Source organism: Ambystoma mexicanum, chromosome 6q, assembly GCF_040938575.1.
Source record: "Ambystoma mexicanum isolate Mex_15411 chromosome 6q, UKY_AmexF1_1, whole genome shotgun sequence".
In the NCBI taxonomy this organism is placed as follows: domain Eukaryota; kingdom Metazoa; phylum Chordata; class Amphibia; order Caudata; family Ambystomatidae; genus Ambystoma; species Ambystoma mexicanum.
In genome coordinates this window covers 1,629,108,214-1,629,133,377 of record NC_090937.1, presented here as the reverse complement: position 1 = coordinate 1,629,133,377, position 25,164 = coordinate 1,629,108,214, and the positions used below count along the sequence as shown (strand labels likewise).

At 50.0% G+C, this 25,164-nt stretch overlaps 13 non-coding genes across 13 annotated transcripts; all 13 read right to left on the bottom strand.

Moving 5' to 3' along the window:
• Positions 1 to 85: 85 nt before the first annotated feature.
• Positions 86 to 157, bottom strand: TRNAG-UCC (transfer RNA glycine (anticodon UCC)). Its single transcript has one exon. It is a non-coding gene; the product is annotated as a tRNA-Gly (tRNA).
• Positions 158 to 2,599: 2,442 nt separating this feature from the next.
• Positions 2,600 to 2,671, bottom strand: TRNAG-UCC (transfer RNA glycine (anticodon UCC)). The gene has a single exon. It is a non-coding gene; the product is annotated as a tRNA-Gly (tRNA).
• A 1,185-nt stretch (positions 2,672 to 3,856) lies between these two features.
• On the bottom strand, positions 3,857 to 3,928 carry TRNAG-UCC (transfer RNA glycine (anticodon UCC)). The gene has a single exon. It is a non-coding gene; the product is annotated as a tRNA-Gly (tRNA).
• A 3,699-nt stretch (positions 3,929 to 7,627) lies between these two features.
• On the bottom strand, positions 7,628 to 7,699 carry TRNAG-UCC (transfer RNA glycine (anticodon UCC)). Its single transcript has one exon. It is a non-coding gene; the product is annotated as a tRNA-Gly (tRNA).
• Positions 7,700 to 8,884: 1,185 nt separating this feature from the next.
• TRNAG-UCC (transfer RNA glycine (anticodon UCC)) lies at positions 8,885 to 8,956 on the bottom strand. The gene has a single exon. It is a non-coding gene; the product is annotated as a tRNA-Gly (tRNA).
• A 1,185-nt stretch (positions 8,957 to 10,141) lies between these two features.
• Positions 10,142 to 10,213, bottom strand: TRNAG-UCC (transfer RNA glycine (anticodon UCC)). Its single transcript has one exon. It is a non-coding gene; the product is annotated as a tRNA-Gly (tRNA).
• Positions 10,214 to 12,655: 2,442 nt separating this feature from the next.
• On the bottom strand, positions 12,656 to 12,727 carry TRNAG-UCC (transfer RNA glycine (anticodon UCC)). The gene has a single exon. It is a non-coding gene; the product is annotated as a tRNA-Gly (tRNA).
• A 2,431-nt stretch (positions 12,728 to 15,158) lies between these two features.
• On the bottom strand, positions 15,159 to 15,230 carry TRNAG-UCC (transfer RNA glycine (anticodon UCC)). The gene has a single exon. It is a non-coding gene; the product is annotated as a tRNA-Gly (tRNA).
• Positions 15,231 to 16,415: 1,185 nt separating this feature from the next.
• Positions 16,416 to 16,487, bottom strand: TRNAG-UCC (transfer RNA glycine (anticodon UCC)). The gene has a single exon. It is a non-coding gene; the product is annotated as a tRNA-Gly (tRNA).
• A 1,185-nt stretch (positions 16,488 to 17,672) lies between these two features.
• On the bottom strand, positions 17,673 to 17,744 carry TRNAG-UCC (transfer RNA glycine (anticodon UCC)). The gene has a single exon. It is a non-coding gene; the product is annotated as a tRNA-Gly (tRNA).
• Positions 17,745 to 18,929: 1,185 nt separating this feature from the next.
• TRNAG-UCC (transfer RNA glycine (anticodon UCC)) lies at positions 18,930 to 19,001 on the bottom strand. The gene has a single exon. It is a non-coding gene; the product is annotated as a tRNA-Gly (tRNA).
• A 2,442-nt stretch (positions 19,002 to 21,443) lies between these two features.
• TRNAG-UCC (transfer RNA glycine (anticodon UCC)) lies at positions 21,444 to 21,515 on the bottom strand. Its single transcript has one exon. It is a non-coding gene; the product is annotated as a tRNA-Gly (tRNA).
• Positions 21,516 to 23,936: 2,421 nt separating this feature from the next.
• TRNAG-UCC (transfer RNA glycine (anticodon UCC)) lies at positions 23,937 to 24,008 on the bottom strand. The gene has a single exon. It is a non-coding gene; the product is annotated as a tRNA-Gly (tRNA).
• Between the last annotated feature and the right edge of the window lie 1,156 nt (positions 24,009 to 25,164).

Genomic DNA, 25,164 nt, shown 5'->3' with positions numbered 1-25,164 from the left:
ATTTTCACGAAAAGTGTGTCAGCTTTGCTTTCAGCATGAGTCTGATTTCCAAAAAATGCATTTTGAACAATTTAAAGATTTGATCTGCGTTGGCCGGGAATCGAACCCGGGTCAACTGCTTGGAAGGCAGCTATGCTCACCACTATACCACCAACGCCTGCCTGTCTGGGCTTTCTGATGGAGCGGCCTTTAGAAATAAGAATAAGTCATTGGCTGGGAATGAAAAAAGCTTGCGTTTGACGCAGAAGCAGTTCGCATCATGAGGTCTTGCCGGTCAGCCCAACATTTCCCCGGGACCCCTTAAAAAAGGAGCTTGGTTTTAAGTTTGGTTTGATTGAACAGTACATTTTGTTGGCTGGGCTGGGACCCTCTCCTATTTAGCGCAAGAGTGGAACGAGGCAGCAAGTTCAAGGAATGACATTGCATCCAGGCACTTACAGCTCTTTGTGCCCTAATGCCATGACACAAAAACATAATTTGAAAAAAGTTAGCAGAGGATGGTTTCGATCCATCGACCTCTGGGTTATGGGCCCAGCACGCTTCCGCTGCGCCACTCTGCTGGTTGGAGAACAAGAGCTTTTCTGGGCTTTTACAGCCTACAAACCGACAACCCTAGACCCAGTTTCGAGTGAAGCGGGCAGTAGGCCTTACAAAGCCAAACAACCTGCAACCACGCACTCCCATCCCATGGCCTTTTGCAGACAGGCCTCATTTCTCTAGCTCACACCCTAACTGCCAACACCCCTTCCCCTTCTCTCTCTGTCTCTCTCTCTCTGTCTCTCTCTCTCATTCTCTCTCTCTCGCAAATAGATACTTTACTTCCCAGGTGCAACAAAACAAGCCTTCTCGAGCTGGCAGATATGGGAAGGAAGGAAGGAAGGGCCAGTTTGGAAACTCAACTCAATTACCATAAATCCCCTGCTAAGGGTTATGGGAGGGAGGAATGAAGGAACTTTGCTTCAGGGAAAGGGCTGCTGCTGCTTCAGCATGTGAGGAGCGCAGCCACACGTTTCACCTTCTTCAGTATGTTGGTTTACAGGATGAGAGAGATCCTGAAACCTCACTCTAATAGGCTGAGGTGCTGTGCTCGGTGGCCTGCTGGGACCAAGGCCCGTCAGGGCAAGGCGAATAGGCCTTTGTCAGGCCTTCGTCAGGGCTTTGTCGGGGAGGGGCCAGGAGCCCTGCTCGCTTCAATCCCCTCACCGATAGACAGTTGCAGAAACTAGGATGCAAGAACCTTTCCTGGATGGGGTTTTGATTTTCACGAAAAGTGTGTCAACTTTGCTTTCAGCATGAGTCTGATTTCCAAAAAATGCATTTTGAACAATTTAAAGATTTGATCTCCGTTGGCCGGGAATCGAACCCGGGTCAACTGCTTGGAAGGCAGCTATGCTCACCACTATACCACCAACGCCTGCCTGTCTGGGCTATCTGATGGAGCGGCCCTTAGAAATAAGAATAAGTCATTGGCTGGGAATGAAAAAAGCTTGCGTTTGACGCAGAAGCAGTTTGCATCATGAGGTCTTGCCGGTCAGCCCAACATTTCCCCGGGACCCCTTAAAAAAGGAGCTTGGTTTTAAGTTTGGTTTGATTGAACAGTACATTTTGTTGGCTGGGCTGGGACCCTCTCCTATTTAGCGCAAGAGTGGAACGAGGCAGCAAGTTCAAGGAATGACATTGCATCCAGGCACTTACAGCTCTTTGTGCCCTAATGCCATGACACAAAAACATAATTTGAAAAAAGTTAGCAGAGGATGGTTTCGATCCATCGACCTCTGGGTTATGGGCCCAGCACGCTTCCGCTGCGCCACTCTGCTGGTTGGAGAACAAGAGCTTTTCTGGGCTTTTACAGCCTACAAACCGACAACCCTAGACCCAGTTTCGAGTGAAGCGGGCAGTAGGCCTTACAAAGCCAAACAACCTGCAACCACGCACTCCCATCCCATGGCCTTTTGCAGACAGGCCTCATTTCTCTAGCTCACACCCTAACTGCCAACACCCCTTCCCCTTCTCTCTCTGTCTCTCTCTCTCTGTCTCTCTCTCTCATTCTCTCTTTCTCGCAAATAGATACTTTACTTCCCAGGTGCAACAAAACAAGCCTTCTCGAGCTGGCAGATATGGGAAGGAAGGAAGGAAGGGCCAGTTTGGAAACTCAACTCAATTACCATAAATCCCCTGCTAAGGGTTATGGGAGGGAGGAATGAAGGAACTTTGCTTCAGGGAAAGGGCTGCTGCTGCTTCAGCATGTGAGGAGCGCAGCCACACGTTTCACCTTCTTCAGTATGTTGGTTTACAGGATGAGAGAGATCCTGAAACCTCACTCTAATAGGCTGAGGTGCTGTGCTCGGTGGCCTGCTGGGACCAAGGCCCGTCAGGGCAAGGCGAATAGGCCTTTGTCAGGCCTTCGTCAGGGCTTTGTCGGGGAGGGGCCAGGAGCCCTGCTCGCTTCAATCCCCTCACCGATAGACAGTTGCAGAAACTAGGATGCAAGAACCTTTCCTGGATGGGGTTTTGATTTTCACGAAAAGTGTGTCAGCTTTGCTTTCAGCATGAGTCTGATTTCCAAAAAATGCATTTTGAACAATTTAAAGATTTGATCTGCGTTGGCCGGGAATCGAACCCGGGTCAACTGCTTGGAAGGCAGCTATGCTCACCACTATACCACCAACGCCTGCCTGTCTGGGCTATCTGATGGAGCGGCCCTTAGAAATAAGAATAAGTCATTGGCTGGGAATGAAAAAAGCTTGCGTTTGACGCAGAAGCAGTTCGCATCATGAGGTCTTGCCGGTCAGCCCAACATTTCCCCGGGACCCCTTAAAAAAGGAGCTTGGTTTTAAGTTTGGTTTGATTGAACAGTACATTTTGTTGGCTGGGCTGGGACCCTCTCCTATTTAGCGCAAGAGTGGAACGAGGCAGCAAGTTCAAGGAATGACATTGCATCCAGGCACTTACAGCTCTTTGTGCCCTAATGCCATGACACAAAAACATAATTTGAAAAAAGTTAGCAGAGGATGGTTTCGATCCATCGACCTCTGGGTTATGGGCCCAGCACGCTTCCGCTGCGCCACTCTGCTGGTTGGAGAACAAGAGCTTTTCTGGGCTTTTACAGCCTACAAACCGACAACCCTAGACCCAGTTTCGAGTGAAGCGGGCAGTAGGCCTTACAAAGCCAAACAACCTGCAACCACGCACTCCCATCCCATGGCCTTTTGCAGACAGGCCTCATTTCTCTAGCTCACACCCTAACTGCCAACACCCCTTCCCCTTCTCTCTCTGTCTCTCTCTCTCTGTCTCTCTCTCTCATTCTCTCTCTCTCGCAAATAGATACTTTACTTCCCAGGTGCAACAAAACAAGCCTTCTCGAGCTGGCAGATATGGGAAGGAAGGAAGGAAGGGCCAGTTTGGAAACTCAACTCAATTACCATAAATTCCCTGCTAAGGGTTATGGGAGGGAGGAATGAAGGAACTTTGCTTCAGGGAAAGGGCTGCTGCTGCTTCAGCATGTGAGGAGCGCAGCCACACGTTTCACCTTCTTCAGTATGTTGGTTTACAGGATGAGAGAGATCCTGAAACCTCACTCTAATAGGCTGAGGTGCTGTGCTCGGTGGCCTGCTGGGACCAAGGCCCGTCAGGGCAAGGCGAATAGGCCTTTGTCAGGCCTTCGTCAGGGCTTTGTCGGGGAGGGGCCAGGAGCCCTGCTCGCTTCAATCCCCTCACCGATAGACAGTTGCAGAAACTAGGATGCAAGAACCTTTCCTGGATGGGGTTTTGATTTTCACGAAAAGTGTGTCAGCTTTGCTTTCAGCATGAGTCTGATTTCCAAAAAATGCATTTTGAACAATTTAAAGATTTGATCTGCGTTGGCCGGGAATCGAACCCGGGTCAACTGCTTGGAAGGCAGCTATGCTCACCACTATACCACCAACGCCTGCCTGTCTGGGCTATCTGATGGAGCGGCCCTTAGAAATAAGAATAAGTCATTGGCTGGGAATGAAAAAAGCTTGCGTTTGACGCAGAAGCAGTTCGCATCATGAGGTCTTGCCGGTCAGCCCAACATTTCCCCGGGACCCCTTAAAAAAGGAGCTTGGTTTTAAGTTTGGTTTGATTGAACAGTACATTTTGTTGGCTGGGCTGGGACCCTCTCCTATTTAGCGCAAGAGTGGAACGAGGCAGCAAGTTCAAGGAATGACATTGCATCCAGGCACTTACAGCTCTTTGTGCCCTAATGCCATGACACAAAAACATAATTTGAAAAAAGTTAGCAGAGGATGGTTTCGATCCATCGACCTCTGGGTTATGGGCCCAGCACGCTTCCGCTGCGCCACTCTGCTGGTTGGAGAACAAGAGCTTTTCTGGGCTTTTACAGCCTACAAACCGACAACCCTAGACCCAGTTTCGAGTGAAGCGGGCAGTAGGCCTTACAAAGCCAAACAACCTGCAACCACGCACTCCCATCCCATGGCCTTTTGCAGACAGGCCTCATTTCTCTAGCTCACACCCTAACTGCCAACACCCCTTCCCCTTCTCTCTCTGTCTCTCTCTCTCTGTCTCTCTCTCTCATTCTCTCTCTCTCGCAAATAGATACTTTACTTCCCAGGTGCAACAAAACAAGCCTTCTCGAGCTGGCAGATATGGGAAGGAAGGAAGGAAGGGCCAGTTTGGAAACTCAACTCAATTACCATAAATCCCCTGCTAAGGGTTATGGGAGGGAGGAATGAAGGAACTTTGCTTCAGGGAAAGGGCTGCTGCTGCTTCAGCATGTGAGGAGCGCAGCCACACGTTTCACCTTCTTCAGTATGTTGGTTTACAGGATGAGAGAGATCCTGAAACCTCACTCTAATAGGCTGAGGTGCTGTGCTCGGTGGCCTGCTGGGACCAAGGCCCGTCAGGGCAAGGCGAATAGGCCTTTGTCAGGCCTTCGTCAGGGCTTTGTCGGGGAGGGGCCAGGAGCCCTGCTCGCTTCAATCCCCTCACCGATAGACAGTTGCAGAAACTAGGATGCAAGAACCTTTCCTGGATGGGGTTTTGATTTTCACGAAAAGTGTGTCAGCTTTGCTTTCAGCATGAGTCTGATTTCCAAAAAATGCATTTTGAACAATTTAAAGATTTGATCTGCGTTGGCCGGGAATCAAACCCGGGTCAACTGCTTGGAAGGCAGCTATGCTCACCACTATACCACCAACGCCTGCCTGTCTGGGCTATCTGATGGAGCGGCCCTTAGAAATAAGAATAAGTCATTGGCTGGGAATGAAAAAAGCTTGCGTTTGACGCAGAAGCAGTTCGCATCATGAGGTCTTGCCGGTCAGCCCAACATTTCCCCGGGACCCCTTAAAAAAGGAGCTTGGTTTTAAGTTTGGTTTGATTGAACAGTACATTTTGTTGGCTGGGCTGGGACCCTCTCCTATTTAGCGCAAGAGTGGAACGAGGCAGCAAGTTCAAGGAATGACATTGCATCCAGGCACTTACAGCTCTTTGTGCCCTAATGCCATGACACAAAAACATAATTTGAAAAAAGTTAGCAGAGGATGGTTTCGATCCATCGACCTCTGGGTTATGGGCCCAGCACGCTTCCGCTGCGCCACTCTGCTGGTTGGAGAACAAGAGCTTTTCTGGGCTTTTACAGCCTACAAACCGACAACCCTAGACCCAGTTTCGAGTGAAGCGGGCAGTAGGCCTTACAAAGCCAAACAACCTGCAACCACGCACTCCCATCCCATGGCCTTTTGCAGACAGGCCTCATTTCTCTAGCTCACACCCTAACTGCCAACACCCCTTCCCCTTCTCTCTCTGTCTCTCTCTCTCTGTCTCTCTCTCTCATTCTCTCTCTCTCGCAAATAGATACTTTACTTCCCAGGTGCAACAAAACAAGCCTTCTCGAGCTGGCAGATATGGGAAGGAAGGAAGGAAGGGCCAGTTTGGAAACTCAACTCAATTACCATAAATCCCCTGCTAAGGGTTATGGGAGGGAGGAATGAAGGAACTTTGCTTCAGGGAAAGGGCTGCTGCTGCTTCAGCATGTGAGGAGCGCAGCCACACGTTTCACCTTCTTCAGTATGTTGGTTTACAGGATGAGAGAGATCCTGAAACCTCACTCTAATAGGCTGAGGTGCTGTGCTCGGTGGCCTGCTGGGACCAAGGCCCGTCAGGGCAAGGCGAATAGGCCTTTGTCAGGCCTTCGTCAGGGCTTTGTCGGGGAGGGGCCAGGAGCCCTGCTCGCTTCAATCCCCTCACCGATAGACAGTTGCAGAAACTAGGATGCAAGAACCTTTCCTGGATGGGGTTTTGATTTTCACGAAAAGTGTGTCAACTTTGCTTTCAGCATGAGTCTGATTTCCAAAAAATGCATTTTGAACAATTTAAAGATTTGATCTCCGTTGGCCGGGAATCGAACCCGGGTCAACTGCTTGGAAGGCAGCTATTCTCACCACTATACCACCAACGCCTGCCTTTCTGGGCTATCTGATGGAGCGGCCCTTAGAAATAAGAATAAGTCATTGGCTGGGAATGAAAAAAGCTTGCGTTTGACGCAGAAGCAGTTTGCATCATGAGGTCTTGCCGGTCAGCCCAACATTTCCCCGGGACCCCTTAAAAAAGGAGCTTGGTTTTAAGTTTGGTTTGATTGAACAGTACATTTTGTTGGCTGGGCTGGGACCCTCTCCTATTTAGCGCAAGAGTGGAACGAGGCAGCAAGTTCAAGGAATGACATTGCATCCAGGCACTTACAGCTCTTTGTGCCCTAATGCCATGACACAAAAACATAATTTGAAAAAAGTTAGCAGAGGATGGTTTCGATCCATCGACCTCTGGGTTATGGGCCCAGCACGCTTCCGCTGCGCCACTCTGCTGGTTGGAGAACAAGAGCTTTTCTGGGCTTTTACAGCCTACAAACCGACAACCCTAGACCCAGTTTCGAGTGAAGCGGGCAGTAGGCCTTACAAAGCCAAACAACCTGCAACCACGCACTCCCATCCCATGGCCTTTTGCAGACAGGCCTCATTTCTCTAGCTCACACCCTAACTGCCAACACCCCTTCCCCTTCTCTCTCTGTCTCTCTCTCTCTGTCTCTCTCTCTCATTCTCTCTTTCTCGCAAATAGATACTTTACTTCCCAGGTGCAACAAAACAAGCCTTCTCGAGCTGGCAGATATGGGAAGGAAGGAAGGAAGGGCCAGTTTGGAAACTCAACTCAATTACCATAAATCCCCTGCTAAGGGTTATGGGAGGGAGGAATGAAGGAACTTTGCTTCAGGGAAAGGGCTGCTGCTGCTTCAGCATGTGAGGAGCGCAGCCACACGTTTCACCTTCTTCAGTATGTTGGTTTACAGGATGAGAGAGATCCTGAAACCTCACTCTAATAGGCTGAGGTGCTGTGCTCGGTGGCCTGCTGGGACCAAGGCCCGTCAGGGCAAGGCGAATAGGCCTTTGTCAGGCCTTCGTCAGGGCTTTGTCGGGGAGGGGCCAGGAGCCCTGCTCGCTTCAATCCCCTCACCGATAGACAGTTGCAGAAACTAGGATGCAAGAACCTTTCCTGGATGGGGTTTTGATTTTCACGAAAAGTGTGTCAGCTTTGCTTTCAGCATGAGTCTGATTTCCAAAAAATGCATTTTGAACAATTTAAAGATTTGATCTGCGTTGGCCGGGAATCGAACCCGGGTCAACTGCTTGGAAGGCAGCTATGCTCACCACTATACCACCAACGCCTGCCTGTCTGGGCTATCTGATGGAGCGGCCCTTAGAAATAAGAATAAGTCATTGGCTGGGAATGAAAAAAGCTTGCGTTTGACGCAGAAGCAGTTCGCATCATGAGGTCTTGCCGGTCAGCCCAACATTTCCCCGGGACCCCTTAAAAAAGGAGCTTGGTTTTAAGTTTGGTTTGATTGAACAGTACATTTTGTTGGCTGGGCTGGGACCCTCTCCTATTTAGCGCAAGAGTGGAACGAGGCAGCAAGTTCAAGGAATGACATTGCATCCAGGCACTTACAGCTCTTTGTGCCCTAATGCCATGACACAAAAACATAATTTGAAAAAAGTTAGCAGAGGATGGTTTCGATCCATCGACCTCTGGGTTATGGGCCCAGCACGCTTCCGCTGCGCCACTCTGCTGGTTGGAGAACAAGAGCTTTTCTGGGCTTTTACAGCCTACAAACCGACAACCCTAGACCCAGTTTCGAGTGAAGCGGGCAGTAGGCCTTACAAAGCCAAACAACCTGCAACCACGCACTCCCATCCCATGGCCTTTTGCAGACAGGCCTCATTTCTCTAGCTCACACCCTAACTGCCAACACCCCTTCCCCTTCTCTCTCTGTCTCTCTCTCTCTGTCTCTCTCTCTCATTCTCTCTCTCTCGCAAATAGATACTTTACTTCCCAGGTGCAACAAAACAAGCCTTCTCGAGCTGGCAGATATGGGAAGGAAGGAAGGAAGGGCCAGTTTGGAAACTCAACTCAATTACCATAAATCCCCTGCTAAGGGTTATGGGAGGGAGGAATGAAGGAACTTTGCTTCAGGGAAAGGGCTGCTGCTGCTTCAGCATGTGAGGAGCGCAGCCACACGTTTCACCTTCTTCAGTATGTTGGTTTACAGGATGAGAGAGATCCTGAAACCTCACTCTAATAGGCTGAGGTGCTGTGCTCGGTGGCCTGCTGGGACCAAGGCCCGTCAGGGCAAGGCGAATAGGCCTTTGTCAGGCCTTCGTCCGGGCTTTGTCGGGGAGGGGCCAGGAGCCCTGCTCGCTTCAATCCCCTCACCGATAGACAGTTGCAGAAACTAGGATGCAAGAACCTTTCCTGGATGGGGTTTTGATTTTCACGAAAAGTGTGTCAGCTTTGCTTTCAGCATGAGTCTGATTTCCAAAAAATGCATTTTGAACAATTTAAAGATTTGATCTGCGTTGGCCGGGAATCGAACCCGGGTCAACTGCTTGGAAGGCAGCTATGCTCACCACTATACCACCAACGCCTGCCTGTCTGGGCTATCTGATGGAGCGGCCCTTAGAAATAAGAATAAGTCATTGGCTGGGAATGAAAAAAGCTTGCGTTTGACGCAGAAGCAGTTCGCATCATGAGGTCTTGCCGGTCAGCCCAACATTTCCCCGGGACCCCTTAAAAAAGGAGCTTGGTTTTAAGTTTGGTTTGATTGAACAGTACATTTTGTTGGCTGGGCTGGGACCCTCTCCTATTTAGCGCAAGAGTGGAACGAGGCAGCAAGTTCAAGGAATGACATTGCATCCAGGCACTTACAGCTCTTTGTGCCCTAATGCCATGACACAAAAACATAATTTGAAAAAAGTTAGCAGAGGATGGTTTCGATCCATCGACCTCTGGGTTATGGGCCCAGCACGCTTCCGCTGCGCCACTCTGCTGGTTGGAGAACAAGAGCTTTTCTGGGCTTTTACAGCCTACAAACCGACAACCCTAGACCCAGTTTCGAGTGAAGCGGGCAGTAGGCCTTACAAAGCCAAACAACCTGCAACCACGCACTCCCATCCCATGGCCTTTTGCAGACAGGCCTCATTTCTCTAGCTCACACCCTAACTGCCAACACCCCTTCCCCTTCTCTCTCTGTCTCTCTCTCTCTGTCTCTCTCTCTCATTCTCTCTCTCTCGCAAATAGATACTTTACTTCCCAGGTGCAACAAAACAAGCCTTCTCGAGCTGGCAGATATGGGAAGGAAGGAAGGAAGGGCCAGTTTGGAAACTCAACTCAATTACCATAAATTCCCTGCTAAGGGTTATGGGAGGGAGGAATGAAGGAACTTTGCTTCAGGGAAAGGGCTGCTGCTGCTTCAGCATGTGAGGAGCGCAGCCACACGTTTCACCTTCTTCAGTATGTTGGTTTACAGGATGAGAGAGATCCTGAAACCTCACTCTAATAGGCTGAGGTGCTGTGCTCGGTGGCCTGCTGGGACCAAGGCCCGTCAGGGCAAGGCGAATAGGCCTTTGTCAGGCCTTCGTCAGGGCTTTGTCGGGGAGGGGCCAGGAGCCCTGCTCGCTTCAATCCCCTCACCGATAGACAGTTGCAGAAACTAGGATGCAAGAACCTTTCCTGGATGGGGTTTTGATTTTCACGAAAAGTGTGTCAGCTTTGCTTTCAGCATGAGTCTGATTTCCAAAAAATGCATTTTGAACAATTTAAAGATTTGATCTGCGTTGGCCGGGAATCGAACCCGGGTCAACTGCTTGGAAGGCAGCTATGCTCACCACTATACCACCAACGCCTGCCTGTCTGGGCTATCTGATGGAGCGGCCCTTAGAAATAAGAATAAGTCATTGGCTGGGAATGAAAAAAGCTTGCGTTTGACGCAGAAGCAGTTCGCATCATGAGGTCTTGCCGGTCAGCCCAACATTTCCCCGGGACCCCTTAAAAAAGGAGCTTGGTTTTAAGTTTGGTTTGATTGAACAGTACATTTTGTTGGCTGGGCTGGGACCCTCTCCTATTTAGCGCAAGAGTGGAACGAGGCAGCAAGTTCAAGGAATGACATTGCATCCAGGCACTTACAGCTCTTTGTGCCCTAATGCCATGACACAAAAACATAATTTGAAAAAAGTTAGCAGAGGATGGTTTCGATCCATCGACCTCTGGGTTATGGGCCCAGCACGCTTCCGCTGCGCCACTCTGCTGGTTGGAGAACAAGAGCTTTTCTGGGCTTTTACAGCCTACAAACCGACAACCCTAGACCCAGTTTCGAGTGAAGCGGGCAGTAGGCCTTACAAAGCCAAACAACCTGCAACCACGCACTCCCATCCCATGGCCTTTTGCAGACAGGCCTCATTTCTCTAGCTCACACCCTAACTGCCAACACCCCTTCCCCTTCTCTCTCTGTCTCTCTCTCTCTGTCTCTCTCTCTCATTCTCTCTCTCTCGCAAATAGATACTTTACTTCCCAGGTGCAACAAAACAAGCCTTCTCGAGCTGGCAGATATGGGAAGGAAGGAAGGAAGGGCCAGTTTGGAAACTCAACTCAATTACCATAAATCCCCTGCTAAGGGTTATGGGAGGGAGGAATGAAGGAACTTTGCTTCAGGGAAAGGGCTGCTGCTGCTTCAGCATGTGAGGAGCGCAGCCACACGTTTCACCTTCTTCAGTATGTTGGTTTACAGGATGAGAGAGATCCTGAAACCTCACTCTAATAGGCTGAGGTGCTGTGCTCGGTGGCCTGCTGGGACCAAGGCCCGTCAGGGCAAGGCGAATAGGCCTTTGTCAGGCCTTCGTCAGGGCTTTGTCGGGGAGGGGCCAGGAGCCCTGCTCGCTTCAATCCCCTCACCGATAGACAGTTGCAGAAACTAGGATGCAAGAACCTTTCCTGGATGGGGTTTTGATTTTCACGAAAAGTGTGTCAGCTTTGCTTTCAGCATGAGTCTGATTTCCAAAAAATGCATTTTGAACAATTTAAAGATTTGATCTGCGTTGGCCGGGAATCAAACCCGGGTCAACTGCTTGGAAGGCAGCTATGCTCACCACTATACCACCAACGCCTGCCTGTCTGGGCTATCTGATGGAGCGGCCCTTAGAAATAAGAATAAGTCATTGGCTGGGAATGAAAAAAGCTTGCGTTTGACGCAGAAGCAGTTCGCATCATGAGGTCTTGCCGGTCAGCCCAACATTTCCCCGGGACCCCTTAAAAAAGGAGCTTGGTTTTAAGTTTGGTTTGATTGAACAGTACATTTTGTTGGCTGGGCTGGGACCCTCTCCTATTTAGCGCAAGAGTGGAACGAGGCAGCAAGTTCAAGGAATGACATTGCATCCAGGCACTTACAGCTCTTTGTGCCCTAATGCCATGACACAAAAACATAATTTGAAAAAAGTTAGCAGAGGATGGTTTCGATCCATCGACCTCTGGGTTATGGGCCCAGCACGCTTCCGCTGCGCCACTCTGCTGGTTGGAGAACAAGAGCTTTTCTGGGCTTTTACAGCCTACAAACCGACAACCCTAGACCCAGTTTCGAGTGAAGCGGGCAGTAGGCCTTACAAAGCCAAACAACCTGCAACCACGCACTCCCATCCCATGGCCTTTTGCAGACAGGCCTCATTTCTCTAGCTCACACCCTAACTGCCAACACCCCTTCCCCTTCTCTCTCTGTCTCTCTCTCTCTGTCTCTCTCTCTCATTCTCTCTCTCTCGCAAATAGATACTTTACTTCCCAGGTGCAACAAAACAAGCCTTCTCGAGCTGGCAGATATGGGAAGGAAGGAAGGAAGGGCCAGTTTGGAAACTCAACTCAATTACCATAAATCCCCTGCTAAGGGTTATGGGAGGGAGGAATGAAGGAACTTTGCTTCAGGGAAAGGGCTGCTGCTGCTTCAGCATGTGAGGAGCGCAGCCACACGTTTCACCTTCTTCAGTATGTTGGTTTACAGGATGAGAGAGATCCTGAAACCTCACTCTAATAGGCTGAGGTGCTGTGCTCGGTGGCCTGCTGGGACCAAGGCCCGTCAGGGCAAGGCGAATAGGCCTTTGTCAGGCCTTCGTCAGGGCTTTGTCGGGGAGGGGCCAGGAGCCCTGCTCGCTTCAATCCCCTCACCGATAGACAGTTGCAGAAACTAGGATGCAAGAACCTTTCCTGGATGGGGTTTTGATTTTCACGAAAAGTGTGTCAGCTTTGCTTTCAGCATGAGTCTGATTTCCAAAAAATGCATTTTGAACAATTTAAAGATTTGATCTGCGTTGGCCGGGAATCGAACCCGGGTCAACTGCTTGGAAGGCAGCTATGCTCACCACTATACCACCAACGCCTGCCTGTCTGGGCTATCTGATGGAGCGGCCCTTAGAAATAAGAATAAGTCATTGGCTGGGAATGAAAAAAGCTTGCGTTTGACGCAGAAGCAGTTCGCATCATGAGGTCTTGCCGGTCAGCCCAACATTTCCCCGGGACCCCTTAAAAAAGGAGCTTGGTTTTAAGTTTGGTTTGATTGAACAGTGCATTTTGTTGGCTGGGCTGGGACCCTCTCCTATTTAGCGCAAGAGTGGAACGAGGCAGCAAGTTCAAGGAATGACATTGCATCCAGGCACTTACAGCTCTTTGTGCCCTAATGCCATGACACAAAAACATAATTTGAAAAAAGTTAGCAGAGGATGGTTTCGATCCATCGACCTCTGGGTTATGGGCCCAGCACGCTTCCGCTGCGCCACTCTGCTGGTTGGAGAACAAAAGCTTTTCTGGGCTTTTACAGCCTACAAACCGACAACCCTAGACCCATTTTCGAGTGAAGCGGGCAGTAGGCCTTACAAAGCCAAACAACCTGCAACCACGCACTCCCATCCCATGGCCTTTTGCAGACAGGCCTCATTTCTCTAGCTCACACCCTAACTGCCAACACCCCTTCCCCTTCTCTCTCTGTCTCTCTCTCTCTGTCTCTCTCTCTCATTCTCTCTCTCTCGCAAATAGATACTTTACTTCCCAGGTGCAACAAAACAAGCCTTCTCGAGCTGGCAGATATGGGAAGGAAGGAAGGAAGGGCCAGTTTGGAAACTCAACTCAATTACCATAAATCCCCTGCTAAGGGTTATGGGAGGGAGGAATGAAGGAACTTTGCTTCAGGGAAAGGGCTGCTGCTGCTTCAGCATGTGAGGAGCGCAGCCACACGTTTCACCTTCTTCAGTATGTTGGTTTACAGGATGAGAGAGATCCTGAAACCTCACTCTAATAGGCTGAGGTGCTGTGCTCGGTGGCCTGCTGGGACCAAGGCCCGTCAGGGCAAGGCGAATAGGCCTTTGTCAGGCCTTTGTCGGGGAGGGGCCAGGAGCCCTGCTCGCTTCAATCCCCTCACCGATAGACAGTTGCAGAAACTAGGATGCAAGAACCTTTCCTGGATGGGGTTTTGATTTTCACGAAAAGTGTGTCAGCTTTGCTTTCAGCATGAGTCTGATTTCCAAAAAATGCATTTTGAACAATTTAAAGATTTGATCTGCGTTGGCCGGGAATCGAACCCGGGTCAAATGCTTGGAAGGCAGCTATGCTCACCACTATACCACCAACGCCTGCCTGTCTGGGCTATCTGATGGAGCGGCCCTTAGAAATAAGAATAAGTCATTGGCTGGGAATGAAAAAAGCTTGCGTTTGACGCAGAAGCAGTTCGCATCATGAGGTCTTGCCGGTCAGCCCAACATTTCCCCGGGACCCCTTAAAAAAGGAGCTTGGTTTTAAGTTTGGTTTGATTGAACAGTACATTTTGTTGGCTGGGCTGGGACCCTCTCCTATTTAGCGCAAGAGTGGAACGAGGCAGCAAGTTCAAGGAATGACATTGCATCCAGGCACTTACAGCTCTTTGTGCCCTAATGCCATGACACAAAAACATAATTTGAAAAAAGTTAGCAGAGGATGGTTTCGATCCATCGACCTCTGGGTTATGGGCCCAGCACGCTTCCGCTGCGCCACTCTGCTGGTTGGAGAACAAGAGCTTTTCTGGGCTTTTACAGCCTACAAACCGACAACCCTAGACCCAGTTTCGAGTGAAGCGGGCAGTAGGCCTTACAAAGCCAAACAACCTGCAACCACGCACTCCCATCCCATGGCCTTTTGCAGACAGGCCTCATTTCTCTAGCTCACACCCTAACTGCCAACACCTCTTCCCCTTCTCTCTCTGTCTCTCTCTCTCTGTCTCTCTCTCTCATTCTCTCTCTCTCGCAAATAGATACTTTACTTCCCAGGTGCAACAAAACAAGCCTTCTCGAGCTGGCAGATATGGGAAGGAAGGAAGGAAGGGCCAGTTTGGAAACTCAACTCAATTACCATAAATCCCCTGCTAAGGGTTATGGGAGGGAGGAATGAAGGAACTTTGCTTCAGGGAAAGGGCTGCTGCTGCTTCAGCATGTGAGGAGCGCAGCCACACGTTTCACCTTCTTCAGTATGTTGGTTTACAGGATGAGAGAGATCCTGAAACCTCACTCTAATAGGCTGAGGTGCTGTGCTCGGTGGCCTGCTGGGACCAAGGCCCGTCAGGGCAAGGCGAATAGGCCTTTGTCAGGCCTTCGTCAGGGCTTTGTCGGGGAGGGGCCAGGAGCCCTGCTCGCTTCAATCCCCTCACCGATAGACAGTTGCAGAAACTAGGATGCAAGAACCTTTCCTGGATGGGGTTTTGATTTTCACGAAAAGTGTGTCAGCTTTGCTTTCAGCATGAGTCTGATTTCCAAAAAATGCATTTTGAACAATTTAAAGATTTGATCTGCGTTGGCCGGGAATCGAACCCGGGTCAACTGCTTGGAAGGCAGCTATGCTCACCACTATACCACCAACGCCTGCCTGTCTGGGCTATCTGATGGAGCGGCCCTTAGAAATAAGAATAAGTCATTGGCTGGGAATGAAAAAAGCTTGCGTTTGACGCAGAAGCAGTTCGCATCATGAGGTCTTGCCGGTCAGCCCAACATTTCCCCGGGACCCCTTAAAAAAGGAGCTTGGTTTTAAGTTTGGTTTGATTGAACAGTACATTTTGTTGGCTGGGCTGGGACCCTCTCCTATTTAGCGCAAGAGTGGAACGAGGCAGCAAGTTCAAGGAATGACATTGCATCCAGGCACTTACAGCTCTTTGTGCCCTAATGCCATGACACAAAAACATAATTTGAAAAAAGTTAGCAGAGGATGGTTTCGATCCATCGACCTCTGGGTTATGGGCCCAGCACGCTTCCGCTGCGCCACTCTGCTGGTTGGAGAACAAGAGCTTTTCTGGGCTTTTACAGCCTACAAACCGACAACCCTAGACCCAGTTTCGAGTGAAGCGGGCAGTAGGCCTTACAAAGCCAAACAACCTGCAACCACGCACTCCCATCCCATGGCCTTTTGCAGACAGGCCTCATTTCTCTAGCTCACACCCTAACTGCCAACACCCCTTCCCCTTCTCTCTCTGTCTCTCTCTCTCTGTCTCTCTCTCTCATTCTCTCTCTCTCGCAAATAGATACTTTACTTCCCAGGTGCAACAAAACAAGCCTTCTCGAGCTGGCAGATATGGGAAGGAAGGAAGGAAGGGCCAGTTTGGAAACTCAACTCAATTACCATAAATCCCCTGCTAAGGGTTATGGGAGGGAGGAATGAAGGAACTTTGCTTCAGGGAAAGGGCTGCTGCTGCTTCAGCATGTGAGGAGCGCAGCCACACGTTTCACCTTCTTCAGTATGTTGGTTTACAGGATGAGAGAGATCCTGAAACCTCACTCTAATAGGCTGAGGTGCTGTGCTCGGTGGCCTGCTGGGACCAAGGCCCGTCAGGGCAAGGCGAATAGGCCTTTGTCAGGCCTTCGTCAGGGCTTTGTCGGGGAGGGGCCAGGAGCCCTGCTCGCTTCAATCCCCTCACCGATAGACAGTTGCAGAAACTAGGATGCAAGAACCTTTCCTGGATGGGGTTTTGATTTTCACGAAAAGTGTGTCAGCTTTGCTTTCAGCATGAGTCTGATTTCCAAAAAATGCATTTTGAACAATTTAAAGATTTGATCTGCGTTGGCCGGGAATCGAACCCGGGTCAACTGCTTGGAAGGCAGCTATGCTCACCACTATACCACCAACGCCTGCCTGTCTGGGCTATCTGATGGAGCGGCCCTTAGAAATAAGAATAAGTCATTGGCTGGGAATGAAAAAAGCTTGCGTTTGACGCAGAAGCAGTTCGCATCATGAGGTCTTGCCGGTCAGCCCAACATTTCCCCGGGACCCCTTAAAAAAGGAGCTTGGTTTTAAGTTTGGTTTGATTGAACAGTGCATTTTGTTGGCTGGGCTGGGACCCTCTCCTATTTAGCGCAAGAGTGGAACGAGGCAGCAAGTTCAAGGAATGACATTGCATCCAGGCACTTACAGCTCTTTGTGCCCTAATGCCATGACACAAAAACATAATTTGAAAAAAGTTAGCAGAGGATGGTTTCGATCCATCGACCTCTGGGTTATGGGCCCAGCACGCTTCCGCTGCGCCACTCTGCTGGTTGGAGAACAAAAGCTTTTCTGGGCTTTTACAGCCTACAAACCGACAACCCTAGACCCATTTTCGAGTGAAGCGGGCAGTAGGCCTTACAAAGCCAAACAACCTGCAACCACGCACTCCCATCCCATGGCCTTTTGCAGACAGGCCTCATTTCTCTAGCTCACACCCTAACTGCCAACACCCCTTCCCCTTCTCTCTCTGTCTCTCTCTCTCTGTCTCTCTCTCTCATTCTCTCTCTCTCGCAAATAGATACTTTACTTCCCAGGTGCAACAAAACAAGCCTTCTCGAGCTGGCAGATATGGGAAGGAAGGAAGGAAGGGCCAGTTTGGAAACTCAACTCAATTACCATAAATCCCCTGCTAAGGGTTATGGGAGGGAGGAATGAAGGAACTTTGCTTCAGGGAAAGGGCTGCTGCTGCTTCAGCATGTGAGGAGCGCAGCCACACGTTTCACCTTCTTCAGTATGTTGGTTTACAGGATGAGAGAGATCCTGAAACCTCACTCTAATAGGCTGAGGTGCTGTGCTCGGTGGCCTGCTGGGACCAAGGCCCGTCAGGGCAAGGCGAATAGGCCTTTGTCAGGCCTTCGTCAGGGCTTTGTCGGGGAGGGGCCAGGAGCCCTGCTCGCTTCAATCCCCTCACCGATAGACAGTTGCAGAAACTAGGATGCAAGAACCTTTCCTGGATGGGGTTTTGATTTTCACGAAAAGTGTGTCAGCTTTGCTTTCAGCATGAGTCTGATTTCCAAAAAATGCATTTTGAACAATTTAAAGATTTGATCTGCGTTGGCCGGGAATCGAACCCGGGTCAACTGCTTGGAAGGCAGCTATGCTCACCACTATACCACCAACGCCTGCCTGTCTGGGCTATCTGATGGAGCGGCCCTTAGAAATAAGAATAAGTCATTGGCTGGGAATGAAAAAAGCTTGCGTTTGACGCAGAAGCAGTTCGCATCATGAGGTCTTGCCGGTCAGCCCAACATTTCCCCGGGACCCCTTAAAAAAGGAGCTTGGTTTTAAGTTTGGTTTGATTGAACAGTACATTTTGTTGGCTGGGCTGGGACCCTCTCCTATTTAGCGCAAGAGTGGAACGAGGCAGCAAGTTCAAGGAATGACATTGCATCCAGGCACTTACAGCTCTTTGTGCCCTAATGCCATGACACAAAAACATAATTTGAAAAAAGTTAGCAGAGGATGGTTTCGATCCATCGACCTCTGGGTTATGGGCCCAGCACGCTTCCGCTGCGCCACTCTGCTGGTTGGAGAACAAGAGCTTTTCTGGGCTTTTACAGCCTACAAACCGACAACCCTAGACCCAGTTTCGAGTGAAGCGGGCAGTAGGCCTTACAAAGCCAAACAACCTGCAACCACGCACTCCCATCCCATGGCCTTTTGCAGACAGGCCTCATTTCTCTAGCTCACACCCTAACTGCCAACACCCCTTCCCCTTCTCTCTCTGTCTCTCTCTCTCTGTCTCTCTCTCTCATTCTCTCTCTCTCGCAAATAGATACTTTACTTCCCAGGTGCAACAAAACAAGCCTTCTCGAGCTGGCAGATATGGGAAGGAAGGAAGGAAGGGCCAGTTTGGAAACTCAACTCAATTACCATAAATCCCCTGCTAAGGGTTATGGGAGGGAGGAATGAAGGAACTTTGCTTCAGGGAAAGGGCTGCTGCTGCTTCAGCATGTGAGGAGCGCAGCCACACGTTTCACCTTCTTCAGTATGTTGGTTTACAGGATGAGAGAGATCCTGAAACCTCACTCTAATAGGCTGAGGTGCTGTGCTCGGTGGCCTGCTGGGACCAAGGCCCGTCAGGGCAAGGCGAATAGGCCTTTGTCAGGCCTTCGTCAGGGCTTTGTCGGGGAGGGGCCAGGAGCCCTGCTCGCTTCAATCCCCTCACCGATAGACAGTTGCAGAAACTAGGATGCAAGAACCTTTCCTGGATGGGGTTTTGATTTTCACGAAAAGTGTGTCAGCTTTGCTTTCAGCATGAGTCTGATTTCCAAAAAATGCATTTTGAACAATTTAAAGATTTGATCTGCGTTGGCCGGGAATCGAACCCGGGTCAACTGCTTGGAAGGCAGCTATGCTCACCACTATACCACCAACGCCTGCCTGTCTGGGCTTTCTGATGGAGCGGCCTTTAGAAATAAGAATAAGTCATTGGCTGGGAATGAAAAAAGCTTGCGTTTGACGCAGAAGCAGTTCGCATCATGAGGTCTTGCCGGTCAGCCCAACATTTCCCCGGGACCCCTTAAAAAAGGAGCTTGGTTTTAAGTTTGGTTTGATTGAACAGTACATTTTGTTGGCTGGGCTGGGACCCTCTCCTATTTAGCGCAAGAGTGGAACGAGGCAGCAAGTTCAAGGAATGACATTGCATCCAGGCACTTACAGCTCTTTGTGCCCTAATGCCATGACACAAAAACATAATTTGAAAAAAGTTAGCAGAGGATGGTTTCGATCCATCGACCTCTGGGTTATGGGCCCAGCACGCTTCCGCTGCGCCACTCTGCTGGTTGGAGAACAAGAGCTTTTCTGGGCTTTTACAGCCTACAAACCGACAACCCTAGACCCAGTTTCGAGTGAAGCGGGCAGTAGGCCTTACAAAGCCAAACAACCTGCAACCACGCACTCCCATCCCATGGCCTTTTGCAGACAGGCCTCATTTCTCTAGCTCACACCCTAACTGCCAACACCCCTTCCCCTTCTCTCTCTGTCTCTCTCTCTCTGTCTCTCTCTCTCATTCTCTCTCTCTCGCAAATAGATACTTTACTTCCCAGGTGCAACAAAACAAGCCTTCTCGAGCTGGCAGATATGGGAAGGAAGGAAGGAAGGGCCAGTTTGGAAACTCAACTCAATTACCATAAATCCCCTGCTAAGGGTTATGGGAGGGAGGAATGAAGGAACTTTGCTTCAGGGAAAGGGCTGCTGCTGCTTCAGCATGTGAGGAGCGCAGCCACACGTTTCACCTTCTTCAGTATGTTGGTTTACAGGATGAGAGAGATCCTGAAACCTCACTCTAATAGGCTGAGGTGCTGTGCTCGGTGGCCTGCTGGGACCAAGGCCCGTCAGGGCAAGGCGAATAGGCCTTTGTCAGGCCTTCGTCAGGGCTTTGTCGGGGAGGGGCCAGGAGCCCTGCTCGCTTCAATCCCCTCACCGATAGACAGTTGCAGAAACTAGGATGCAAGAACCTTTCCTGGATGGGGTTTTGATTTTCACGAAAAGTGTGTCAACTTTGCTTTCAGCATGAGTCTGATTTCCAAAAAATGCATTTTGAACAATTTAAAGATTTGATCTGCGTTGGCGGGGAATCGAACCCGGGTCAACTGCTTGGAAGGCAGCTATGCTCACCACTATACCACCAACGCCTGCCTGTCTGGGCTATCTGATGGAGCGGCCCTTAGAAATAAGAATAAGTCATTGGCTGGGAATGAAAAAAGCTTGCGTTTGACGCAGAAGCAGTTTGCATCATGAGGTCTTGCCGGTCAGCCCAACATTTCCCCGGGACCCCTTAAAAAAGGAGCTTGGTTTTAAGTTTGGTTTGATTGAACAGTACATTTTGTTGGCTGGGCTGGGACCCTCTCCTATTTAGCGCAAGAGTGGAACGAGGCAGCAAGTTCAAGGAATGACATTGCATCCAGGCACTTACAGCTCTTTGTGCCCTAATGCCATGACACAAAAACATAATTTGAAAAAAGTTAGCAGAGGATGGTTTCGATCCATCGACCTCTGGGTTATGGGCCCAGCACGCTTCCGCTGCGCCACTCTGCTGGTTGGAGAACAAGAGCTTTTCTGGGCTTTTACAGCCTACAAACCGACAACCCTAGACCCAGTTTCGAGTGAAGCGGGCAGTAGGCCTTACAAAGCCAAACAACCTGCAACCACGCACTCCCATCCCATGGCCTTTTGCAGACAGGCCTCATTTCTCTAGCTCACACCCTAACTGCCAACACCCCTTCCCCTTCTCTCTCTGTCTCTCTCTCTCTGTCTCTCTCTCTCATTCTCTCTTTCTCGCAAATAGATACTTTACTTCCCAGGTGCAACAAAACAAGCCTTCTCGAGCTGGCAGATATGGGAAGGAAGGAAGGAAGGGCCAGTTTGGAAACTCAACTCAATTACCATAAATCCCCTGCTAAGGGTTATGGGAGGGAGGAATGAAGGAACTTTGCTTCAGGGAAAGGGCTGCTGCTGCTTCAGCATGTGAGGAGCGCAGCCACACGTTTCACCTTCTTCAGTATGTTGGTTTACAGGATGAGAGAGATCCTGAAACCTCACTCTAATAGGCTGAGGTGCTGTGCTCGGTGGCCTGCTGGGACCAAGGCCCGTCAGGGCAAGGCGAATAGGCCTTTGTCAGGCCTTCGTCCGGGCTTTGTCGGGGAGGGGCCAGGAGCCCTGCTCGCTTCAATCCCCTCACCGATAGACAGTTGCAGAAACTAGGATGCAAGAACCTTTCCTGGATGGGGTTTTGATTTTCACGAAAAGTGTGTCAGCTTTGCTTTCAGCATGAGTCTGATTTCCAAAAAATGCATTTTGAACAATTTAAAGATTTGATCTGCGTTGGCCGGGAATCGAACCCGGGTCAACTGCTTGGAAGGCAGCTATGCTCACCACTATACCACCAACGCCTGCCTGTCTGGGCTATCTGATGGAGCGGCCCTTAGAAATAAGAATAAGTCATTGGCTGGGAATGAAAAAAGCTTGCGTTTGACGCAGAAGCAGTTCGCATCATGAGGTCTTGCCGGTCAGCCCAACATTTCCCCGGGACCCCTTAAAAAAGGAGCTTGGTTTTAAGTTTGGTTTGATTGAACAGTACATTTTGTTGGGTGGGCTGGGACCCTCTCCTATTTAGCGCAAGAGTGGAACGAGGCAGCAAGTTCAAGGAATGACATTGCATCCAGGCACTTACAGCTCTTTGTGCCCTAATGCCATGACACAAAAACATAATTTGAAAAAAGTTAGCAGAGGATGGTTTCGATCCATCGACCTCTGGGTTATGGGCCCAGCACGCTTCCGCTGCGCCACTCTGCTGGTTGGAGAACAAGAGCTTTTCTGGGCTTTTACAGCCTACAAACCGACAACCCTAGACCCAGTTTCGAGTGAAGCGGGCAGTAGGCCTTACAAAGCCAAACAACCTGCAACCACGCACTCCCATCCCATGGCCTTTTGCAGACAGGCCTCATTTCTCTAGCTCACACCCTAACTGCCAACACCCCTTCCCCTTCTCTCTCTGTCTCTCTCTCTCTGTCTCTCTCTCTCATTCTCTCTCTCTCGCAAATAGATACTTTACTTCCCAGGTGCAACAAAACAAGCCTTCTCGAGCTGGCAGATATGGGAAGGAAGGAAGGAAGGAAGGGCCAGTTTGGAAACTCAACTCAATTACCATAAATCCCCTGCTAAGGGTTATGGGAGGGAGGAATGAAGGAACTTTGCTTCAGGGAAAGGGCTGCTGCTGCTTCAGCATGTGAGGAGCGCAGCCACACGTTTCACCTTCTTCAGTATGTTGGTTTACAGGATGAGAGAGATCCTGAAACCTCACTCTAATAGGCTGAGGTGCTGTGCTCGGTGGCCTGCTGGGACCAAGGCCCGTCAGGGCAAGGCGAATAGGCCTTTGTCAGGCCTTCGTCAGGGCTTTGTCGGGGAGGGGCCAGGAGCCCTGCTCGCTTCAATCCCCTCACCGATAGACAGTTGCAGAAACTAGGATGCAAGAACCTTTCCTGGATGGGGTTTTGATTTTCACGAAAAGTGTGTCAGCTTTGCTTTCAGCATGAGTCTGATTTCCAAAAAATGCATTTTGAACAATTTAAAGATTTCCGGGTCAACTGCTTGGAAGGCAGCTATGCTCACCACTATACCACCAACGCCTGCCTGTCTGGACTATCTGATGGAGCGGCCCTTAGAAATAAGAATAAGTCATTGGCTGGGAATGAAAAAAGCTTGCATTTGACGCAGAAGCAGTTCGCATCATGAGGTCTTGCCGGTCAGCCCAACATTTCCCCGGGACCCCTTAAAAAAGGAGCTTGGTTTTAAGTTTGGTTTGATTGAACAGTACATTTTGTTGGCTGGGCTGGGACCCTCTCCTATTTAGCGCAAGAGTGGAACGAGGCAGCAAGTTCAAGGAATGACATTGCATCCAGGCACTTACAGCTCTTTGTGCCCTAATGCCATGACACAAAAACATAATTTGAAAAAAGTTAGCAGAGGATGGTTTCGATCCATCGACCTCTGGGTTATGGGCCCAGCACGCTTCCGCTGCGCCACTCTGCTGGTTGGAGAACAAGAGCTTTTCTGGGCTTTTACAGCCTACAAACCGACAACCCTAGACCCAGTTTCGAGTGAAGCGGGCAGTAGGCCTTACAAAGCCAAACAACCTGCAACCACGCACTCCCATCCCATGGCCTTTTGCAGACAGGCCTCATTTCTCTAGCTCACACCCTAACTGCCAACACCCCTTCCCCTTCTCTCTCTGTCTCTCTCTCTCTGTCTCTCTCTCTCATTCTCTCTCTCTCGCAAATAGATACTTTACTTCCCAGGTGCAACAAAACAAGCCTTCTCGAGCTGGCAGATATGGGAAGGAAGGAAGGAAGGGCCAGTTTGGAAACTCAACTCAATTACCATAAATCCCCTGCTAAGGGTTATGGGAGGGAGGAATGAAGGAACTTTGCTTCAGGGAAAGGGCTGCTGCTGCTTCAGCATGTGAGGAGCGCAGCCACACGTTTCACCTTCTTCAGTATGTTGGTTTACAGGATGAGAGAGATCCTGAAACCTCACTCTAATAGGCTGAGGTGCTGTGCTCGGTGGCCTGCTGGGACCAAGGCCCGTCAGGGCAAGGCGAATAGGCCTTTGTCAGGCCTTCGTCAGGGCTTTGTCGGGGAGGGGCCAGGAGCCCTGCTCGCTTCAATCCCCTCACCGATAGACAGTTGCAGAAACTAGGATGCAAGAACCTTTCCTGGATGGGGTTTTGATTTTCACGAAAAGTGTGTCAGCTTTGCTTTCAGCATGAGTCTGATTTCCAAAAAATGCATTTTGAACAATTTAAAGATTTGATCTGCGTTGGCCGGGAATCGAACCCGGGTCAACTGCTTGGAAGGCAGCTATGCTCACCACTATACCACCAACGCCTGCCTGTCTGGGCTATCTGATGGAGCGGCCCTTAGAAATAAGAATAAGTCATTGGCTGGGAATGAAAAAAGCTTGCGTTTGACGCAGAAGCAGTTCGCATCATGAGGTATTGCCGGTCAGCCCAACATTTCCCCGGGACCCCTTAAAAAAGGAGCTTGGTTTTAAGTTTGGTTTGATTGAACAGTACATTTTGTTGGCTGGGCTGGGACCCTCTCCTATTTAGCACAAGAGTGGAACGAGGCAGCAAGTTCAAGGAATGACATTGCATCCAGGCACTTACAGCTCTTTGTGCCCTAATGCCATGACACAAAAACATAATTTGAAAAAAGTTAGCAGAGGATGGTTTCGATCCATCGACCTCTGGGTTATGGGCCCAGCACGCTTCCGCTGCGCCACTCTGCTGGTTGGAGAACAAGAGCTTTTCTGGGCTTTTACAGCCTACAAACCGACAACCCTAGACCCAGTTTCGAGTGAAGCGGGCAGTAGGCCTTACAAAGCCAAACAACCTGCAACCACGCACTCCCATCCCATGGCCTTTTGCAGACAGGCCTCATTTCTCTAGCTCACACCCTAACTGCCAACACCCCTTCCCCTTCTCTCTCTGTCTCTCTCTCTCTGTCTCTCTCTCTCATTCTCTCTCTCTCGCAAATAGATACTTTACTTCCCAGGTGCAACAAAACAAGCCTTCTCGAGCTGGCAGATATGGGAAGGAAGGAAGGAAGGGCCAGTTTGGAAACTCAACTCAATTACCATAAATCCCCTGCTAAGGGTTATGGGAGGGAGGAATGAAGGAACTTTGCTTCAGGGAAAGGGCTGCTGCTGCTTCAGCATGTGAGGAGCGCAGCCACACGTTTCACCTTCTTCAGTATGTTGGTTTACAGGATGAGAGAGATCCTGAAACCTCACTCTAATAGGCTGAGGTGCTGTGCTCGGTGGCCTGCTGGGACCAAGGCCCGTCAGGGCAAGGCGAATAGGCCTTTGTCAGGCCTTCGTCAGGGCTTTGTCGGGGAGGGGCCAGGAGCCCTGCTCGCTTCAATCCCCTCACCGATAGACAGTTGCAGAAACTAGGATGCAAGAACCTTTCCTGGATGGGGTTTTGATTTTCACGAAAAGTGTGTCAGCTTTGCTTTCAGCATGAGTCTGATTTCCAAAAAA